The 5,000-nt window shown below is 53.6% G+C and overlaps 1 non-coding gene across 1 annotated transcript in view; it reads left to right on the forward strand.

The window, feature by feature from the left end:
- The first annotated feature begins 3,517 nt into the window (after positions 1-3,517).
- Positions 3,518-5,000, forward strand: part of LOC124584120 — a 1,910-nt gene continuing 427 nt past the window's right edge. Inside the window, exon 1 of the ribosomal RNA XR_006974530.1 lies at positions 3,518-5,000. This exon is cut by the window's right edge and continues 427 nt beyond it. This is a non-coding gene — a ribosomal RNA (small subunit ribosomal RNA).

The raw sequence follows: 5,000 nt of genomic DNA on the forward strand, positions 1-5,000 counted from the left end.
CCCCCCAAAACACCTTTCCTTACAACAATGTGTACCTTAACCTAACCCGTATTGTGCCTTAACCTAACCCGTATTGTGCCTTAACCTAACCCGTATTGTGCCTTAACCTAACCCGTATTGTGCCTTAACCTAACCCGTATTGTGCCTTAACCTAACCCGTATTGTGCCTTAACCTAACCCGTATTGTGCCTTAACCTAACCCGTATTGTGCCTTAACCTAACCCGTATTGTGCCTTAACCTAACCCGTATTGTGCCTTAACCTAACCCGTATTGTGCCTTAACCTAACCCGTATTGTGCCTTAACCTAACCCGTATTGTGCCTTAACCTAACCCGTATTGTGCCTTAACCTAACCCGTATTGTGCCTTAACCTAACCCGTATTGTGCCTTAACCTAACCCGTATTGTGCCTTAACCTAACCCGTGTTGTGCCTTAACCTAACCCGTGTTGTGCCTTAACCTAACCCGTGTTGTGCCTTAACCTAACCCGTATTGTGCCTTAACCTAACACGTGTTGTGCCTTAACCTAACCCGTGTTGTACCTTAACCTAACCCGTGTTGTACCTTAACCTAACCCGTGTTGTACCTTAACCTAACCCGTGTTGTACCTTAACCTAACCCGTGTTGTACCTTAACCTAACCCGTGTTGTACCTTAACCTAACCCGTGTTGTACCTTAACCTAACCCGTGTTGTACCTTAACCTAACCCGTGTTGTACCTTAACCTAACCCGTGTTGTACCTTAACCTAACCCGTGTTGTGCCTTAACCTAACCTATGTTGCGCCTTAACCTAACCTATGTTGCGCCTTAACCTAACCTATGTTGCGCCTTAACCTAACCTATGTTGCGCCTTAACCTAACCCATATTGTACCTTAACCTAACCCATATTGTACCTTAACCTAACCCATATTGTACCTTAACCTAACCCATGTTGCGCCTTAACCTAACCCATGTTGCGCCTTAACCTAACCTATGTTGCGCCTTAACCTAACCCATGTTGCGCCTTAACCTAACCCATGTTGCGCCTTAACCTAACCCATGTTGCGCCTTAACCTAACCCATGTTGCGCCTTAACCTAACCCATGTTGCGCCTTAACCTAACCCATGTTGCGCCTTAACCTAACCCATGTTGCGCCTTAACCTAACCCATGTTGCGCCTTAACCTAACCCATGTTGCGCCTTAACCTAACCCATGTTGCGCCTTAACCTAACCCATGTTGCGCCTTAACCTAACCCATGTTGCGCCTTAACCTAACCCATGTTGCGCCTTAACCTAACCCATGTTGCGCCTCAACCTAACCCATGTTGCGCCTCAACCTAACCTATGTTGCGCCTCAACCTAACCTATGTTGCGCCTCAACCCAACACACGTTGGGCCTCAACCCAACACACGTTGGGCCTTAACCCAACACACGTTGGGCCTTAACCCAACACACGTTGGGCCTTAACCCAACACACGTTGGGCCTTAACCCAACACACGTTGGGCCTTAACCCAACACACGTTGGGCCTTAACCCAACACACGTTGGGCCTTAACCCAACACACGTTGGGCCTTAACCCAACACACGTTGGGCCTTAACCCAACACACGTTGGGCCTTAACCCAACACACGTTGGGCCTTAACCCAACACACGTTGGGCCTTAACCCAACACACGTTGGGCCTTAACCCAACACACGTTGGGCCTTAACCCAACACACGTTGGGCCTTAACCCAACACACGTTGGGCCTTAACCCAACACACGTTGGGCCTTAACCCAACACACGTTGGGCCTTAACCCAACACACGTTGGGCCTTAACCCAACACACGTTGGGCCTTAACCTGCTCTGTAATTGTCATACGACGCGTTAAATTAGTGTAGTGTTGCCTAACTGCAACCCCCGCAATATAGTTTGCTACTCGCACTGCCCGGTCCCCAGAGTATCGCTTCATGTGAAACACCTTGCAGCTATACACTGTAATGCGGATGGCAGTAGGACGTACATGCTCAATGCCCTTCGCAGTTGTTCATTGGCATTCGCATGGCGAAGCACAGCCTACGTTGTGGTACGGCTTGTGTCAACTGTCCGCTGATGTTGTACGTCCAAATCACACACTGTACTGCACATTGGTCCTCATGTACTGAATGATACATCGTGGTACATGTGTGACCGTACCACGACTGCGCCAACAACGGCGAACCATACGGTCCAAATATTGTGCACTCAGCTACGTGTCGTCTCCCTATAAGAGCTGGATTGCAGTATGGTATGCCGTGGATGGCGATCAGCATGAGCCGTCTGTTGATGTAGTGGCGCGTGTTGTCAGACGTAGTCGTCTCCTCTCACACACCGTGATAGCATGGTGCACTGCGTTCCACATCTGCGACATGCGACAGAGGCCGGTTGACAGTCGTTCGCGCAATGGACATCGCATACGTACGGGGGCCACCTTCCACGTGTTCGCGAAGCGTGCACATGTTGTTGCGTGTATGTGGGCAGACATAGTGTGTCGTGACACCTGACACAGGCATGCAACAATCGTTGAATTTGCAAATGGCGATGGACGTCTACGTTTGCTGGTGACGTTTCGCAAATGAACAACTGGTAAACCGTTGTGGTGCGGTTGTTCTCGCTAGAGGTGAATCAGTGATGGCGACGATCGGTTGAGCTACCAACCGGTTGTTTCAGCGATACCCACCATGCCCACGAACGTGAATGGCATGTGGGTGTGAAGCGATACGCGGCGGTGGCTGGGTGGGACCGTCCCCGGCCGGTGAGGGGGGGCCTCCCGGCGTGCTGGCCGCGCGGTGCGTGGGCGCACGCGCTACAGCCGGCTGGTGGGGGCGGCCAGTGGCAGGCGCGCCGGCCGACGGAGGCGGCAGGCGGCGCAGCTGCGCGCCGGCGCACCCTGCACGCGGCGCCGTGCGGCCAAAGTAGGTCCTCGCGGGCCCGGTGCGAAGCGCGGTGGACATCTGCAGTGTGCTGGTCCGATTGAGGACTGTGTGCGCTGAGGATGCGCCGCCGCCCGGCGCTCGGCGCCGCGACGCCGTCTGCTGCTCGGTCGCCTCTGCGGTTCTCGCAGGTGGATTGTATCGCAGCTGTGCGGACGTGTTGGCGCGTGCGCTGTGCTGGGAGAGTTCGCTTCGGCACCCAAGTGGGGCTTTTGTCCTTCTGTGGCGCTGGCGTTGGAGCTGCCGGCCACCGTAGGTGGCGCGTGTTGTCTCCCGCCGGCAATGCCACGACAGCACGCTCCCGGGCCTCTGTCGGCAGCGGCAAGCTCAGTTGGGAGCACGGGTGGTCGCACCTAAAGCGTCTACTCGCCAAACTCCGGGCGATTGCGCCACTCTCGAACCCGACCAAGTACTTAGGACGGCGCTGCGCGCCGCCGGGACCTGAGAGGGTTTCGAGGTGTATTGTGCAGGGGGGCTCAGCCTCCTCCTGTTTGCAGAATAATTGAGCGGACGCTTGCGTGTTCGCGCGGGCCCCCGGGACACACTCCCGGGCGGCCGGCTGCTCAGCTCTAGTTGACGCAGCTCCCTGGTTGATCCTGCCAGTAGTCATATGCTTGTCTCAAAGATTAAGCCATGCATGTCTCAGTACAAGCCGCATTAAGGTGAAACCGCGAATGGCTCATTAAATCAGTTATGGTTCCTTAGATCGTACCCACGTTACTTGGATAACTGTGGTAATTCTAGAGCTAATACATGCAAACAGAGTCCCGACCAGAGATGGAAGGGACGCTTTTATTAGATCAAAACCAATCGGTCGGCTCGTCCGGTCCGTTTGCCTTGGTGACTCTGAATAACTTTGGGCTGATCGCACGGTCCTCGTACCGGCGACGCATCTTTCAAATGTCTGCCTTATCAACTGTCGATGGTAGGTTCTGCGCCTACCATGGTTGTAACGGGTAACGGGGAATCAGGGTTCGATTCCGGAGAGGGAGCCTGAGAAACGGCTACCACATCCAAGGAAGGCAGCAGGCGCGCAAATTACCCACTCCCGGCACGGGGAGGTAGTGACGAAAAATAACGATACGGGACTCATCCGAGGCCCCGTAATCGGAATGAGTACACTTTAAATCCTTTAACGAGTATCTATTGGAGGGCAAGTCTGGTGCCAGCAGCCGCGGTAATTCCAGCTCCAATAGCGTATATTAAAGTTGTTGCGGTTAAAAAGCTCGTAGTTGGATTTGTGTCCCACGCTGTTGGTTCACCGCCCGTCGGTGTTTAACTGGCATGTATCGTGGGACGTCCTGCCGGTGGGGCGAGCTGAAGGCGTGCGACGCGCCTCGTGCGTGCTCGTGCGTCCCGAGGCGGACCCCGTTGCAATCCTACCAGGGTGCTCTTGAGTGAGTGTCTCGGTGGGCCGGCACGTTTACTTTGAACAAATTAGAGTGCTTAAAGCAGGCAAGCCCGCCTGAATACTGTGTGCATGGAATAATGGAATAGGACCTCGGTTCTATTTTGTTGGTTTTCGGAACCCGAGGTAATGATTAATAGGGACAGGCGGGGGCATTCGTATTGCGACGTTAGAGGTGAAATTCTTGGATCGTCGCAAGACGAACAGAAGCGAAAGCATTTGCCAAGTATGTTTTCATTAATCAAGAACGAAAGTTAGAGGTTCGAAGGCGATCAGATACCGCCCTAGTTCTAACCATAAACGATGCCAGCCAGCGATCCGCCGCAGTTCCTCCGATGACTCGGCGGGCAGCCTCCGGGAAACCAAAGCTTTTGGGTTCCGGGGGAAGTATGGTTGCAAAGCTGAAACTTAAAGGAATTGACGGAAGGGCACCACCAGGAGTGGAGCCTGCGGCTTAATTTGACTCAACACGGGAAACCTCACCAGGCCCGGACACCGGAAGGATTGACAGATTGATAGCTCTTTCTTGATTCGGTGGGTGGTGGTGCATGGCCGTTCTTAGTTGGTGGAGCGATTTGTCTGGTTAATTCCGATAACGAACGAGACTCTAGCCTGCTAACTAGTCGCGTGACATCCTTCGTGCTGTCAGCGATTACTT

The sequence above is a fragment of the Schistocerca americana genome, unplaced genomic scaffold (assembly GCF_021461395.2).
Source record: "Schistocerca americana isolate TAMUIC-IGC-003095 unplaced genomic scaffold, iqSchAmer2.1 HiC_scaffold_47, whole genome shotgun sequence".
NCBI lineage: Eukaryota > Metazoa > Arthropoda > Insecta > Orthoptera > Acrididae > Schistocerca > Schistocerca americana.